At 41.2% G+C, this 17,856-nt stretch overlaps 1 non-coding gene across 1 annotated transcript; it reads right to left on the reverse strand.

Moving 5' to 3' along the window:
- Positions 1-6,953: 6,953 nt before the first annotated feature.
- LOC128835204 (U6atac minor spliceosomal RNA) lies at positions 6,954-7,079 on the reverse strand. The gene has a single exon (XR_008444621.1). It is a non-coding gene; the product is annotated as a U6atac minor spliceosomal RNA (small nuclear RNA).
- Positions 7,080-17,856: the final 10,777 nt, after the last annotated feature.

Here is a 17,856-nt window from a genome sequence, read left to right on the forward strand (position 1 = left end):
GTTGTATATTCATCGCCATGTTCCTTACAATATTGTGAGTTTCCATCACAGAACAACAGGTGAGAAATGGCATTAGTATAAGTAAGCTGCAAATTTACATGGGAGGGACTGGGGGCGGGGGTGGTGCAGTCACAAAATATGGATCTGGGTTAGGCTTCAGATTTTGATCCCCCCACTCCTAAATTCAAGGGTATTCAGATTTGGATCTCGTTCAGCCCACTAAAGGGATCAATAGGACCTATTCACAAAATCAGGATTCTATTTCATAATTAGATTTTAAGCACTGCAAAGCCATAATTTAAATTCTAGGTTGGGCTCATCTTTAATAAATTACAAGACTTATTTCCTGAGCCATTTCAGTCACTCTGAGGCAAAGGCTGCTCTCACTGACTTGTGCTAGCTGTGCTGTCTAGATTATCCAGGGCAGTTTAAGTCCAATATATTGTCTAAGAAGAGTTTAGGTTTCCATGTACTTTTTTAAAACCAAATCAGTACACAGGATTTACTTACTTTTCTACATAATTTTAAGTAATATAACGGTTGATGTTTATGCAACACTTTACATGTTCAAAATGCTTTTCAAACATTAGCAACTTTGGTTAATTAGTCTTTACAACACCCTATAACTATCCCCATTTTACCACTCTGGAAATTGAACCATAGAGGTGAAGTGACATTCCAAGCCCCTCCAGTGAGTCAGTGGCAGAGCTGGGATTACTATTCACAATTCCAGACTCCCAGCCCTGTGCTAATTCCTCCAGATTATGATGTCTTCTATGTCCTGTATTTGGCCACAGCTGAGAGATCCCAATGGTCTAGATTCTACTTGCTCACAGTCAAATCTGCAGGAGAGGAGCCAGGAGGGGGACATTTCATCTAAATTCTGCATCTGTTTTTTTAGCACCTAACACTATAGCTTCTACCATTTGGGAGGCAGAATGCCCTATCCTTTACCCCCCTCAAGACAACCCCCCCCCCAAATTTCTAGATCCTGCCCAACCCATTCCTATGTGCAGAATCCTGGGCCCCACAGAGGGTGACTAGTGACTCCGAACTAGAGAGGGCAGGGCTGTAGCTTTCTTGTTTGTGAATAAGACATGGCAATCATTCTTGTTGTACGTTATCAGTGACCGAGTGAAAAGTAAAAGTCTAGAAGATAATTGCTATTCATCAAGTTATGTAATCATTCATTGGTACCCACTCCACCTAAGCCATTATCCATTTATCCCGGGTATTTGCCTTATTCAAGTAAACCAAACATTTTCACAGAACGAGGTAATGGCACACATATATGTACACAGACACACACGTACTTCACAAAGGCTGGTATTAGTAAGGTTGCCTGACACTTCCCATTATAAGACCCAATTTTCAATTGTTTATTACTTTGCCAAACTACAACTATTTGGGCTGAAAATGTACATGCCAAATATTTGTCTCAGGCTGAAGTTTTCTGAAAATTTGCATCCAAAACAGTTCAGCCATTTCTGAGGACAAGGCTAAGGAAATACATGTTGTTTTGCTCATGTTAAAAAAAAATCATGAGACTTTTTTTGAGCTGCTGTAGTGCCCCCAGGCTTGCGGGGAAGGGCTAAACATTTGGCAGGGTTTTGGTTGACCTGGTGAAAATCCACTCAACTCTGGACAAGTGATAAGTCTTTGAAAAACCACATTCTCAGACTTGTTCAATTTTAGCAGCTAAAAATTGCTGAAGAATCTGTAGGCGCCAACTCCATGGGTGCTCCGGGGCTGAAGCACCTACAGAAAAAAAAAAAATGGTTGCTCAGTACCCACTGGCAGGCCCCGCCGATCAGCTCCTTCCCCTCCCCCCCCCCAGTGCCTCCCGCCCGCTGCTGACCATCTGTTCAGCGGCGGGCAGGAGATGCTGGGGGGGAGGAGGAGGGTGGCAGGAAGAGGTGGAGCAAGGGCGGGTCGTGCTCAGGGGAGGGGGCAGAACAGGGCAGGAAGAGGCAGGGAGGGGTGGGGCCTTGGGGGAAGGGGTGGATTGGAGGTGAGGCCTGGGGGAGTGGACTGGGAGTCAAGCACCCCCGTGGAAATCAGAAAGTCAGTGCCCGTGGAAGAATCCGTCCTCACTGAGGTTTTAACGGCTCCTGGTGCTGACCAAAGCAACTGAGCATTCTCCATCCCCTCACAGCACCTATGTGTGACTGCACTACACATGAACCATCCCACAGAGAGGCAGAGCGTGCTCCAGCCCTGTGCTATGGGGCTCAGAAAGCTTTACCTGCTCATTGCTGCTCTGGGCTTGGTTGGGGCTGGGTACTAGGTACTGAGAGCAGGGTGGATGGAGCAGAGGTCCAGGGGGGGCAGTCAGGAAGGAAAAGGGGGATTGGATGGGGCGGCGGGGGGCAGTTGGGGCGGGGTGTCCGGGGATGGTCAGGGGTCAGAGAGCAGGAGGGGTGGATGGGACAGGAGTCCCAGGGGGGCTGTCAGGAAGGAGAGGGGATGTTGGATGGAGCGGTGAGGGGCAGTTACGGAGAGGGGGTGGATGGGGCAGGGGTCCCGGGGGGGCAGTCACAAAGGAAGGGGGGGGTTGGATGGGGCGGCGGGGGGCAGTTAGGGGCGGGGTGTCCAGGGGTGGTCAGGGGACAGAGAGCAGGAGGGGTGGATGGGGCAGGGGTCCAGGGGGCCGTCAGGGGGCGAGAAACAGGGGGGGTCAGATAGGGGGTGGAGGCCGGGCCATGCCTGGCTGTTTGGGGAGGCACAGCCTCCCCGAACCAGGCCTCCATACAATTTCTGAAACCCGATGCAGCCCTCAGGCCAAAAAGTTTGCCCGCCCCCTGCTGTAGTGCTTTCACTGACTGGAGTGTGGTTGGCACCCAGGCAATGTGGAAGGAGAATCTGTCTGGTTCAAATGTATAGAGGACAAAAGCCATGTGGGAGGGAAAGGTAAGGATTGGGATAAGGAGTCTGGTGAAACTGTGACTGGAGTGTGGGAAAGAAACTGTGATTGGGAGTTTGAGGTGGGGAGACTGGAACTGGTTGGGCAATGAGACTGGAAGCTGGAGGGGAAACTGAGATTGGGAGCCAGGGGTGACCAAGATTGGGAGATGGTGAGGGAAACAACAGAGGGAGTGGGAGCCAGTTGGGTGGGAGGTAACACACAGATTGGGGATGAGATGGAGACTGGGACTGGCTAGACCAGGAGACTGGGACTAGGAACTTGTGGGAGAAATGGGACCCAAAGGGGAGAAGAGAGTGATCAGAAAAGCAACTGTGTAGCCTTAATTCAGTCTCTTTGTATGTATGCATTATGATACAAACTTTAGTGATATAATCACATACAATTTTTTTTTCATCGGGCTCTTTGGCATATTCAGAGCACAGGAAGGACCAGCTCTGGGAATGAATCAAGGTTGTATAGTATAGGAGACTTTTTGTAGGACTTCTGCTTCATATGTTGCAGAAGTTGAAAGGTGTGCACTATTTGTGGATCTGGGAAAGGCAGGTCTGGCCCCACACAAAATTAAAGGTCACTCCCTCAGCTGAGGGGGAGGAGCCACTAAACTCAGGTCACAACTGTGTATGTGGGCAACCAATGGAAAAACGGGAATGGGAGAGAGGTCAAAGGTTGAAAATGAGGGAACCAGAAGGGGATACAGCAAATAGGGAACCCCAGACAACAGCCACTGCTCCTCAAAGGTGTCAACAAAGTCAGTGGACACCGCCCAGGGGAACTCTGCCGGGAGACATGACTGACAAGGGAATGGATATAGGCCTCGCAGCTGCAGAGCACCTCCCCCCTGCCCCAATCCAGCTTTCTCCTTCTGGTATGATGGATGGCTTCGGGGGGGCGGGTGAACCCCCTTCAGGGAGGTTAGCCTGCCCCTTCACCCCTTCCACTTGAGGCCCTTCCCACCCTCCCCCCGCAGCTGAAGGGGCCCCGGCCTGCCCACCCCAGCAGGCCCCCCTGAGCGCTGGGCTGGCTCCAGTGCTGGACTAAGCTACTGGCTCCCACAGCGCCAGGCCAGACCTAGTGCCAGGCCGAGATGCTATCCGAACCCTGCCCTGCCAGCTTCAGATAGAGGGGGAGGGAGAGATGGTCCTTGGTGGGGGGGACATGGGCGGGACCTAGGGTTGCCAACCCTCCTGGTTTGGCCGGGAGTCTCCTGGAATCAGGCCCTATTTTCTGTGAGGGTAATTAAGTATCAGAACAATTTACCAAAGGTGGGGGTGGATTCTCCATCACCAACAATTTTTAAATCAAGGTTGTATGCTTTTCTAAAAGATAAGATTTAGGAATTATTTTGGGGAAGTTTTATGGCCTGTGTCAAGTTAGACTAGATGACCACTATGATCCCTTCTAGTCTTGGAATCTATGAATCTGTAACATGGATTATGGAGGAAGGGGAGAGATGAGGAGAAAGCAGGGAGGGGAGAGAGAAAATTGGAGCCAGAGCTTTCTCCACCCTCAATTAAGGGGTGGGAGAGGAGAAGCAGAATGTTTAACAAAGAGAGACATTCTTCAAGTGTTTGCCAAGAGTTTGAGTGAAACACAGGTTAACAAAACAAACAAACAAATAAATAAACCACCTATTTAGTTGCTCACGTTTCATTCTCTTGTGACATCCTAATTCTTATTGTCTGGTTTTCCTGCATTTCCAGCAGCAAAATCAAGCAGTTTTCCAATGGTGTCATTGATTTACACCAGCTAAGTATCTGACCCTGTGTTTCTAATGGAAAAAGCCATGGGAGACTTTGCTGTTCTCTTTTAAGGTGGAAATGGCACCAGGCTCAGAGTATAGCTTATCCGACTAGAAAGGCTGAAGTACCATTACTGGTATACCCATTAGTGTTTGGGAACTACTGCTAATACTATCTTGCCTACAATCTGACCTGTACATTGGGTAAAATCCTTGCCCCACTGGAGTCAATAGCAAAGCTCCCATTTACTGCAATAGGGCCAGGATTGTATCCATGGTTTTCATTGGCTAATAGAGCCAAAGGAAGCATATTTTCTCATCACTGTGGAATATATAGTATCAAAAATTTCTATTAGATGCACTTTCAGAAATGTAAAGATTGGCTTTAACTGTTAGTAGTATATTTAGTCCTTGTCGTACTATAGGAATAACATTTCCTAATTTGTATTTGCATTGGAAATTAAAATACAAATAGGCAGAAAAGCAATTGCATTTCCTTGCTAATCAATGTTCTAAAAATGAATTATGCAAATGAGCCTCAAAAAGGTTTTCTAAGCTCTTTCAAAGTATTCTTTATGGTTTTTTATGAGAACATTTTTAGAGACCTGTATTCTTCTACTGCATCAAAGGTGATGATATTTTAAAATAATACAGTATATAGTTTCTTCACAATAAGTAGTATATTCTGAGTGTAATATGGATATGATAGACTGAAATAAAGCATTAAAAGAATGTTATTTACGTTTTAAAATCAAGAAGTTAGGAAATACCAGAATTAAGGTTGACTATGCACTGAGGGACAGAGAGATTATGGTCAGAAGTATCCACTAATTTTGGCTGCCCAATTTGAGTAATTTAGGACTTGATATTTCAGAATAGTTAGTATTGTACAGAACTTTATGTGTTCAAAGCCCAGCTCCCATTGGCTTCAGCTGCAGCTGTGAGTGCTTAACAGCCACCTGTGAAAAGCTTGGTTTAAGTGACTTGCCCAGTATCATATAGGACCTCTGTGGCAGAGGCCGGGATAGAATCCAGTTCTCCAGGGCAGCATTCAACTACCTTAACCATGAGACCATTCTGTCTCTTACTACAATCCTGTGTCTCATTAACTATACAGCTGCCAGTGGTGGAGTCCCCCTTGGTGCATCAAAGGAGAGTCCTTCTGGACTACAGTCAGAGGGACTGTGTGAACCCCAGGACTCTCAGCCCAGCTCTGAAGGCAGCGCAGAAGGAAGGGTGGTAATACCGTTCTGATTTATTGGTTAACTTCATTACTATCAAGTTCCCCTTTCTTTCATTTGTTTTATAGCTGCCTTCCCTTCTTATCCAGGTTGGCTTTTTTATTTTTTTTTTTAATCAGCACAGCCTTCTCCCTCGATTGTGGGATTCTGGTGTTTTGTACATCTAGTAAGGCATTCTTAAATGATTCCCAATTACCATCCACATTTTTCTGATTCAATTCTGTCTTCCAGCTTATTTGGCTCATAATTGTTTTTAGCTTTGTGAAATTGGCCCTATTAAAGTACTAAGTACACATATTACTGGTCTGGATTTATTCTGCTTGCACATTACTAATGTGATCAAGCCATGATCATTTGTACCTAAACTACCATTAATTTTTAAGTATATAATGAGTTCTTCTTTATCTGCTAGGACAAGGTCTAATAAAGAATTCCTCCATATTGGCTGAATACTTCTTGAGTTAGGAAATTGTCCTCTATAAGGCTCAGAATTTCAAAAGAATACACTATGCCTGTAATGATACACCCAAGAAGTTGGATTAAAGATGATGTTGAAGCACAAAATAATAAATTATATGTACTTAAATCAGAACATGGTTATTTTAGTGTATTTTTAACCTAATACCTAATATAAACCAGTCTTAATATTTTTTAATGTAAACTGTAGTGGAAATAGAGTTACTGGATTGACAGCTAGAGAGAAAAAAGTGTTTTATTTACCCACAGAATAATCTAATATGAAAAGGCCAAGTTAAAACCCTAGAAAAGTGGGCTTGATGATACATAATCTACACTGAAAGACTCATAAATATAGCTTCTGTGTGATGAACTGTAAGAATACAGTAAAAGAAGAAAGAATAATGGAGATATCCCATCTCCTAGAACTGGAAGGGACCTTGAAAGGTCATTGAGTCCAGCTCCCTGCCTTCACTAGCAGGACCAAGTACTGATTTTGCCCCAGATCCCCAAGTGGCCCCCTCAAGGATTGAACTCACAACCCTGGGTTTAGCAGGCCAATGCTCAAACCACTGAGCTATCCCTCCCCCCCCTAAACTTGGTTAGATGCCACGAAGTAAGTGGCAATGCCTTAACCATCTGCGTGTTGTAAAGGTCACTAGGACCTCTTCCATCCTTATCAAGGGGAGTGCTAACCTTCTCTCCTTTCATACAACACAAAAATAAGTAAGTTTTCATTATACAATGTTTAATTCATGGGAAGCTCAAATAAATATGCAAATAGAAGGCTCTTTCTATATTAAATAGTGTAAATTCACTAGAACTATATACAGTGTATATAATTACTGCACACAGCTTTATTTTTATTTTTGGCTAACAAGAGTGATAGAAGCTTTATATGAGATTTATAATTTCTGCATGACACAAAGCAACATTAGTGTCTAAAGGGAAAATAGTGTTTAGATCCTTTGTCTTGTGTTCAATCTCTGATTCTAGTAATATGAAGACAATGTATTTAATAAGGTCTTTTGGGTTTAGCAGTTCTCATAGCAAAAATATAAACAAGATAAGTGACATTTTATAACAATATATGGTATTTCTTGCACTGTGTATGCTAGATGATAATTTCTACTTAATCCGAGTAATACATTATTGGAGGCAGCAGATTTTAGGTTCAGACTTAATTAGCATCCATTTCCAGATTGTCCTCAGGTATTTTACGCTCCAAAATTACAACTGAAGTGTGCAGATAAATCCTCTCTCCCACTCCTACGTATCAGCTCAAAGAAAAAAAGGACACTGAGGAGGATGTGTGTTAGTAGCTTAACTCTCTCCTCTTTATTTTGTTGTTTGAATATTTGCAAACTCTAACAATAGGGCACCCCTCAGTGCTTTGGGTGCCCTTGACAAGCCTTTAAAAAATTCTAAATAAATAAATAGACCCATCAATTCCACAGATCAATTTAATAATAATAATAAACACGTAGGTCTTCTAAAGCACTTTTTATCAGTAGATTGAAAACTGCTGTACAAAAGATAAATATAATAGAAATTAATCAACTGTCCTACCAGTGCCCACACATGTTCCCAAAGTTCCTCACCGCCATCTACTGTACTCAGCACCTATTTCGTCACGGGCAGAGGAGATAAGGGAGGTCTACCTTGAAGACTGTCAAACTCAAGCCAAAACGATCTTGGGGTTACTTAAATAACAAACCAGTGAATGAGAAAGGAATACAACTTTAATAAAACAAACTGGAGAGCTTCTCTAGTGAGCTGCTACACACAATTATGTGGTGTTCCCGTCTCTAGGGCACACCTCCAGATTCCTTTGTTCATAATACTGTCCCTTGTGAGGGAGCATCTCTAAATTAAAACCTTCTACAAACATCTCTACAGGAAGTAAATTATAAATGTCTAGGATGCTAACAGAAAACACTCTGCTAGACAACCCCTCTTGGTCATCTCAGCGTGGCTTGCAGGCATCAAGTAAAATGTATATGTATGTTTCTCACTCAAAAAAGGTTTTAACCAGCTCAAGTGTGTGTAACGTGCTCCTATATGTTATAAAGAAACTGGATAAGACACATCTTTTACTGCTGGTTCCTAGTTAAAGAGAGATTGTCTATAGCATTTTTAAAAGTTCATATCTTTTCTCAGAGATTTTGCTGTAGCGACAACTCTTATGTACATTTCCAAGATAAATTGGAGGTTTTTAATTACACCTTAATGCTTTCTCCTTTCACTGTCTATAATATTTAAATACTTAAAATTTACATGCTCCTTTAATGGTTCAGAGTGTCAGATTTTCATTGTTGCCAACTTTCACAATTTCATTGCGAGTGCCACAACATTTGGAGTGATTAGATGAGAATCTCAACTTCCATAAAAAAAAAAAAAATTCTAGCACTTATAGTTGCAGGAAAAAGCTTGAAAATATGACCCCAGTTACATTTTTTTTTAAAAAATTCATGATTTATTAGCCAACCTAATGATTTTGGGGAATTCAGACCCCTTTTTTGGATCCTGACTGATTTTTGAACACTTGGGTTTGGCAATATGATTTCATTCAGTTGATTTTCTACAAAAAGTCAAGGTACTCTTTTCTACCTGAGCAGCTAGCCAAAGTTCTGGGCCCTATGAGTGTTCCAGCTGAAAGGAAAAATTGACAATGGAGTCTCATATTTTCTTTCATACGGTTTTGTTTATTTACAAGGGATGATGTACAAAATCCTACTTTTCCAAACACAGGAGGTACCAGAAGACAGCTTCCTTAGTCACAGCACCAAATTCATTCAGGCTGCATGTGTCTAGTTTTCTTTTGATTCTTTCTCTTGCTTCTCCTTCCCCATAGTGCTTCAACTTGTCCTGTGTCTCTCTCTGGAGTGTTGTATGTGTGTGCACACATACACACACGCGCGCACACACACAGTTCCACCCATCAAAGCTCTAGCCCCTGCATTTGAAACCCTTTGGCCACATGCTTCAGCTTCTACTCAGCTTTTTCCATGTGCCACTATTTTAGCTACCTGCTTACAGTGGCTTCTTGACATTTATTCAGCACGGAAGATGGTGATCGTCCGATCACAAGGGTCAGCCAAACCCATAACAGTATTTTTATAGCACCTTCTATGTAAGAATCATACAACGCTTTATATACATTAAATTGCACAGCTCCCCTTCGTGATAAGTAGAGTCGGGATAATAACACATACAGATAGAGGCACAATGAAGTTAAGTAACTTGCCCAGAGTCACTCAGCAGGTCTGTGTCAGGCTGACAGCTCAGATTTCTCGACTCCCAATCCTGAACTTCACTTGTAAATTCATCCTTTCTTTCCTTTAATTTAAAAAGGTTAATTATTTTTAAAAGGCCTTTGTACTCCCATGTATCATCAAGTGTGACTGATAAAGATGTTGCCATATTGGGAATATGTGGAAAGACTATTTTTTCTTAATTTTTTTTTTCAATTAATGTTGATTTGATGAAAAATGCCAAATTGATGGTACTGGAAACTGAAGCCTTGTATCTATTCACAGAATGTACATACCACAGTAGTAGAACTCTGCCACTGTACCACAATAGTGTCTTATAAGGAACACCTCTAGCATTGAGTTACTTCTTCACTCATTCTCAGGCCTTTTAATCTTTGCTTGAGGCTGAGCCAGCAATTATGTCAATTTAGTCTTTATCTATTCTTTACTCTTTTTATTATTTATTCATAGATTCATATATTAAAAAAGCCAGAAGAGGCCATTATGGTAATCTAGATTGACCTCCTGCATCTCACAGACGACAGAGCATTTTCCAGTAATTTCTGCAGTAAACCCCTAATTTCTGTTTTGAGTTAGAACATATCTTTTAGAAAGACATCCAGTACTGATTTAAAGACCTGAAGTGATGGAGACGCTATGTAATCCACCACGTTCTATTTGTATTCCCATAGCACCCATTACAAAGAGAGACATGGCCTCTGCCATGAAGAGATTACAATGCAAGGTCTCAGGCCTACAAGTTGATCTGGACTGGTGGACCTCTATTTCCATGCATAAAAACTTCAGGATCAGGTCTATGAAGATGAGCAAAATAAAAAGGAGAAGGAAAGGGTTATGATCAAAATATTAACATTTTAATATACACCATATTCAAAGAGATTTCAACCTACCCATTATTATTGTTAATTTCTTGTAAATCAAGAAATTACCAATTTCTTCTTGGTGTCTCAGTAGAAGTGTGTCTCAAGTGAAGATTTGAAGGAGATGGTAGTAGTCTTCATTGTGAGTTTACATTTCATGTGCACCGGGATACGTGAGAGAAGGGGTAAAGATAGTCGTGAGAGAAATGGTCAGATAGGCAATCCGGGCTGGCATCCTTGATAGAAGGGACGAGACAGGGAGTGACTTGGTAAGAGGTAAGAGATAAATAAGCCAAGGCACAGCTCTGAAAAAGCATTGAACACAAGGACAACTAGCTTTAATTAGAAATGCAGGAAAATGGGAACCTGTGTAGGTATTTGAAATATGACAAGGCCAGGATGGCAAGCAAATTAGATGGTTTTAGGAGCTATAGTCAAAAATACCAACTATGATCAGGTGAGGGTAGTTTTTTAATCCTCCAACCTAATTTAATTACTGGAATTAAGAATAACCCAAAGAAGTGCTGTCCTTCCAGATTTTGTGAAAAGGATAAAAAAAAAAAAAAAGCCCTTCTGAGTTCATCCAATGACATGATAGGTATTTTGTAAAAGAGCCAAAAAATCTCTCCACCCTCTGATACAATGCAAATGACAACATAAGGGGAGCCAGGAACTTAAGTGGGTAAAAAAGCTACATAACATCATATGGAATAATACATATAAAATGATATAATATAGCACAAATGAATTACAATCTATAATCTAATCAGTTCTATAAGAGAACAAAGCATCCAGCTTACTAGGCAGCTGGTAACATATCAGTTTGTAAACAACATCAACGTAACTGCCAGGGTGAATTCTACCTTGGTTCACAACAATCCGCCAGTGTCCCTGTGCCCAATTATAGCTTTATTACAAAGATATTTTTTCTTAATGCATAGTTCATGTGGGCATTGGATTCTAGAGAATTGCTACTATCCCAGGCAATTTAAAATGCTCAGGTTATAGTTAATACAGGCTTCAGGAGCTGAAAAATGCAATTTTGATTGTTTCCATTTCCTAAATGAAAAGACTGTATTGAAATATCCCATGTGATGACTTTTGTGCATCTCTTGTCCTCTGCCTTTATCATGTAAATTATTTATTTGATGAATACATTTGCCAAAAGAGCTCAGTAAGATTATCAGAGCAATTCTCACATGAGCCTGGGCAGATTGAAAATGAACCTTCCCAAGAGCCCCGCTACTGATGTCTGTGGCCCTTTTGTAAAACCAGATATCATGCTGGTGTTTTACATTCCTTACTAATCTTGCAATGATTTTTGATTTAAAGCAATTAAGTTTCTTTTGACTAGAGCTTATGACTCTGTAGTAATTAATAATCTATGATCTCTTAAGGACATTATGTTGATAAATATTGCTTCCCATTAGTGACCTTTTATAACCCATCCCTTTGCTAAATTATTCCTGCTAGCGCATTTCCTCTAGCTTGGGGGGGATGGGAGCAAGTCAATCATGAGCTTTCTCTGCAGCTAATGACAATGAATCTCCTTGATAATCTAGGCTGCTCCTACTGCCAGAGTGCAGAATGTACGTTACAAGTGGAAGGAAATTTCATATTCACTGATGTAACTAAAATCAATGCTGCTTATTTAGCCCTCATTTTTGCTTTAAGGTTTGCATAGAAAACCAACAATAGTTAAGCATAATAATCATTTAAATCACTTATTAGGAAGCAGCATGTTCCAGGTTTCAGGTGAAAGGATTTGAAGGTACACAAATTCTATGAGTCATGGATTCTACACCAGGTAAATTATTGAAGGTTTGCTATTGCTCCCATTCAACTCAGTGACAACCTCCCATTAGCTTCAATGGAAGTAGGACCAGCCTTTTAAAAGCCTTCGTCCAAATTCATCCCAGATGTAATTCCACTAAATTTGGATGAATTTCACCCTTTATGAACCAGGGAGAACGGGGCCAGGCAATTGGGGCTGGCAGCCCGAACCCCAGCGCTCCGTGCGGGGCTGGCAGCCTGAGTCCCAGGGAGAGCGGGGCTGGGCAGTTGGGGCTGGCAGCCTGAGCCCTGCCCCCGTCAGTGGGGAGCTGGCAGCACGAACCCCAGCGCTCGGCGTGGGACTGGCAGCCCGAGCCCCAGGAAGAGCAGGGCCGGGCAGTTGGGACATCCATCACACTGAGGAAATTTAAACTTAAATCCCTGAAAATATTCATTTTTAGGAGGGGGTTCACGAGATTTCACAGTTTAGTGAAAGGGGTTCGCGGGCTGTTAAAGTTTGGGAACCACTGATCTAGAGCCAGGTTCTGCTGCCCTTATTCATATTGAATAGTATTCTATTCTTTGAGTGCTCCCCTTTCCCTCCCAATAAGAGTGGCAGGATCTGGCCCTTGGTAAAATGGGACACATCTGGAATTTTTCTAGTGTTTGTGCCATAGCAAAGTTTATTTTATTTTTTATTGACAGGGCAGTGACACATATGTATGTATTTATTCATTTCTGCTAGCCACATACCAAGCATTCAGATGCTACTTACTTGGGTGACCCTGCAACCGGGTCCCACCTGCTGTCTCCAATGCCCAGGGTCCTCTGTCCGCCATTAGTGAAATTTTTCTGGCGAACTCCCTGTAAAGTTCTGTGAACCCCCAGTGGTTCGCGAACCCCAGTTTGGGAACCACTGCTCTAGATGAAGTACAGTAGTGTATACAGCAGCCCATAACTCTTGCAATGCTACATAGATTTAATTTAAGCTTTTTGTGTCAAATATAAAATTAATTACAGGTTAGATCAACGTTATTCAGAAACCATGACTTGTAACTGCAGTAATTTAATGTTTGCCAATCTGCCTTTTTTTATTTTAAAAGTATCTCTAACATGACATCAATTTGTGACATGCCCATAAATTATATATTTATAGAAAAGATTTCCAGTTTTTCAGGAAAATGAGTTAGAACTGAAGGTAGCCATCAACATTCATAGAAAGTAACTGTAGTTGTAGACTGCTTTGTAAAATCCTTTAATGATGTAGTCTATCCTTAACCTTCCCACCTCCCCTTCCATTTCAGGTCTGTATCCATTTCTTCTATGTATCAGCTAGCTGTGGCAATCTGGACCCTGATTACTTAAATGTTTTATCAATTATTGGTCCAGTTTTCTGATGGCTCCTATTAACTTCAGGGGAGCTGGCTTGCTCTGAAGATTAGCCCCTGTATGCTAGCCACTCACATTTAACTTTAACCCTATCCATTATACTGAACATGTTATGAATCACCAGCTGGTTGCAATTTGAAGAAGAGGACATATCATCTAGTGGTTAGTATAGAGGACTAGGCATAGTGTGGCCAGTAATGCCACTGACTCACTGTGTAATGCTGCTCTGTGTAATTTATCTGCTCTGGATGTCAGTATATCCATGAATATGAAATAGATAGAATAATATTTACCTGGCTCAAATCTCTGTTAATAGACTTAATTAATGTTCCACAGGTTGACTGTGCATTGTGTGAAGAAATACTTTTCTTTGTTTTAAACCTGCTGCCTATTAATTTCATTTGGTGACCCTTAGTTCTTGTGTTATGAGAAGGAGTAAATAACGCTTCCTTATTTACTTTCTCTACACCAGTCATGATTTTACAGACCTCTATCATATCCCCCCTTAGTCATCACTTTTCCAAGCTGAAAAGTCCCAGTCTTTTTAATCTCTCTTCATATGGAAACTGTTTGCATAACCCTAATCATTTTTGTTGCCCTTTTCTGAATCTTTTCCAATTCAATATATCTTTTTTGAGATGGGGCGACCACATCTGCATGCAGTATTCAAGATGTTGGCGTACCATGGATTTATATAGAAGCAATATTTTTTCTCTTATTATCTATCCCTTTTTTGCTTTTTTGACTGTAGCTGCACATTGAGTGGATGTTTCCACAGAACTATCCACAAGGTCTCTTTCTTGAGTGGTAACAGCTAATTTAGACCCCATCATTTTATATGTATAGTTGGAATTATGTTTTCCAATGTGCATTACTTTGCATTTATCAACATTGAATTTCATCTGCCAATTTGTTGCCGAGTCACACAGTTTTGTGAGATCCCTTTGTAATTCTTCGCAGTCTGCTTTGGAATTAACTATCTTGAGTAGTTTTCTGTCATCTGCACATTTTGTCACCTCATTTTTACCCTGTGTACCAGATCATTTATGAATATGTCGAATAGTACTGGTCCCAGTATAGACCCCTGGGGGACACCACTATTTATCTCTCTCCATTCTGAAAACTGACCATTTATTCCTTCCCTTTGTTTCTTATCTTTTAACCAGTTACTGATCCATGACAGGACCTTCCCTCTTATCCCATGACAGCTTACTTTGCTTAAGAGCCTTTGGTGAGGGACCTTGTCAAAGGCTTTCTGAAAAATCTGAGTACACTATATCCACTGTATCACCCTTATCCACATGCTTGTTGACCCCCCTCAAAGAATTCTAGAACTCTGCACAAAATGACCAGGAGGAGAACCATCACCTTCCTTATAGCCTTTAACCCAGGGGTTAGTATATTCTCCCAGGATGCAGGAGACCTCAGGTCCATTTCCCACTCTGCCGGATGAGGAGAAAGGATTTGAAGTAGGGGTCCGTACCTCTATAGTAAGTGCCCTAACCACTGGACTAAGGGATAGTCTGGTATGGAGCTCTCTGAATCTCTCCTATTGAAGTTGTTTCACTGTAACTGGATAATTAAATACTAATTAGGCCAGAGAAAGAGTGAGGATTTCTCTATAGTCCAACAGATTCCTGTTCAAATCCCTTCTCAGGCAGAGGCTAAGAACTGAGCCAGGATCTCCCACCTCCTAGGGGAGTGCCCTGACCAGTGGACTAAAGGGAAGGCCTATGTGTAACTGGTGCCTGCCCTACTCATTCTTGCAAGAAATGGCTTAGGCACCTCAGCTGCCTGACTGTAGGAGAAGGGTTTCCAGCTGTGGACTGCAAACAGAGACAGGTGCCTCCCTGCAGCCTTGATTTAGGTGCTGAAATCCCTGGGAGGATGAGGGCTTAGGACACAACTTTCTCATCAACCTCTCCCATTGACTATCTTAGGTGACTCCCATCCTAGCTTGTTAGCTTTTGTAAATCCCATTCCTAGGTGCCTATCTCTCCCCATTCACAGTATACAGAGCCCAGGTGCCTAACTCAGGCTTTGTGAATCCCGGTATTTTCCTGACACCGATCATTGCCTAAATCCCTTTGTGGATCCAGCCTGAAGTGACTTGCTCAAACTGTCTCAGGATGAGTATGGCAAAGCCAGGAATTGAATCAAACGCCTTAACCAGAAGACCATCCCTTTTCTGAATCATCAGATGCAATCAGCACAAAGGAACAACAAAGGTCCTGGAGGGAATGTACTTTTATTATGAAATATTCTTGTGGACAAAGACCAGGTCCCCACAGTGGAGGAGGTAGTGGGAGAATGAACTTTATTTTAAGTATATATCTTAATTGTTCTTCCCTGGAAGCAAGCATTAAGAACTTGCTTTTGGGCACAGAGAAAATAGCCCTTATTTTATGTATGTGTTTATCAATACCTGATTCAAAACAAGGTGAAAATGAAATTGCAGCTGAAAGAGGCAAGGTAAAGGAAGCTTACAAATTTATGCTTAACTAGGTATATTGAGATGAGCTCAGAACTCTAATCACAGGTGGAATTCTGCAGCTGGGAGGTGAAAATATAAAAGCACATCACTACTGGAAAACCTGTCTTCAGAGAAGACTGGAATGCTGATTTGCACACAGTACCACTTATTGATCTTACTAAGAAGGAAAAATCTACCATAGTAATTTATATTTGTTTGGGGCTCCTCTCTGGAAAAAGAGAACATTTATAATTCAAATAAGAAAGAGAAAGCCCCACTAGAGTTAGTGGAGAAGGACCAAGCCACATGAATATGTTCTGTATATCTTGCCAACTGAAAACATTAGCAAAGCACAACACACATGAGTCTCATTCATGTAATTAAAACTTCCCTAGCCACAGAGTGAGTTAAACTGAGCTGATTCTATAGTGGATGAGCACAGCTATGTATATGACAAAATGAGAACAGGTTACACTAGTGGCTTCACTCTTATTCAAAATGCAACACAGAGAAGTTATTTGAATTCAGTTATGCAAAGTTCCCCAACATATTAAGTTGGGAGAAAAGGAATGCTTTGGGGTTTGCTTTTTAAAACATATGTTTGTCCAACAGGCACTGTGGTTTGCTAACCCCTTTTAAAAACATCTTCTAAAACTACTTTCATACACATTACAAGTCAAAAATTCGTAGCGATACTTCAGTTTTCATATCTTTGTGACTTTTCAACATATTTATGGGTCTGGAGGTATATTAAGATAAGCTCAGTATAAAAGTCACAATAATAGGAAAATAAAATAGAATTTAATAATTGTGACATCTGACCTGATTCGGGAAGGGTGGGGGGCATTGATTTATAAACACAATGATTATCATGTAGCTTAAACAGCACAAATACATAAATATACCATCAACTCAGGAATAAGAAAGAGAAAGTTAAGAGTGCTCATTAGCTTAAAAACAAGGGTAATATAAAAAGCACCAGCCCCCTGTAAAACAACTATTTTAGAGCTGCCAAATTTAAAAGGCCAGCCACCAGAAAGGCATGCTGGGAAAAAGTTCCTACAAAAAGGCAATCCTGAGCATAAAAAGGTCTCTATGTTAGGCAGTTAGAAAGAAAGGTTCTCTAGGGGTTATGTCTATGTATTATATACAAGAAGCATAAAAATATAATAGAGGTGTAGGAACTTCAAATATACTAGTTTAGTCAACTGTATTTGCTGGATAACAACTTTTTTTTTAAGTCAAGATTCTTTCTTTATGATCAGCCAGAAACCTGTTCCCCCTATGCCGAATGCATTCTTAGTATAAATAATCTTATCTACGCTTTAAAAAGCTATCATATCTTTTAATAAGTCTTTCATGATGAAAGATTCCAAAGCACTTTGTATACATGAATGATCAACAGGGATCACTTCAATCACCATAGAAAAGCAGCTGTTCCTCGGAGAAATAGAGAAGTACAGCATTAGCACTATACAGGAGTTTAAGATAGGTGGTGAAGAAACATATTTTAGATAAGGAGAATGTAATTATGGACGATGGAGTTTGGACAGTACATAGGGTTAAGCTCTTTTTTTCTCTTATGCAAAGCAATTATTTATCTAATCTCTCAAATGTTTCTAGATAATGATTATTGTTTACACAGTGTGATACTCGCACACACAAAACTGAAGCTGATCATCTGGAATTCAGTGATTAGGTTAATACATTTGTAACAGAAAGACC

The sequence above is a fragment of the Malaclemys terrapin genome, chromosome 3 (genome assembly GCF_027887155.1).
Source record: "Malaclemys terrapin pileata isolate rMalTer1 chromosome 3, rMalTer1.hap1, whole genome shotgun sequence".
NCBI classification, from domain to species: domain Eukaryota; kingdom Metazoa; phylum Chordata; order Testudines; family Emydidae; genus Malaclemys; species Malaclemys terrapin.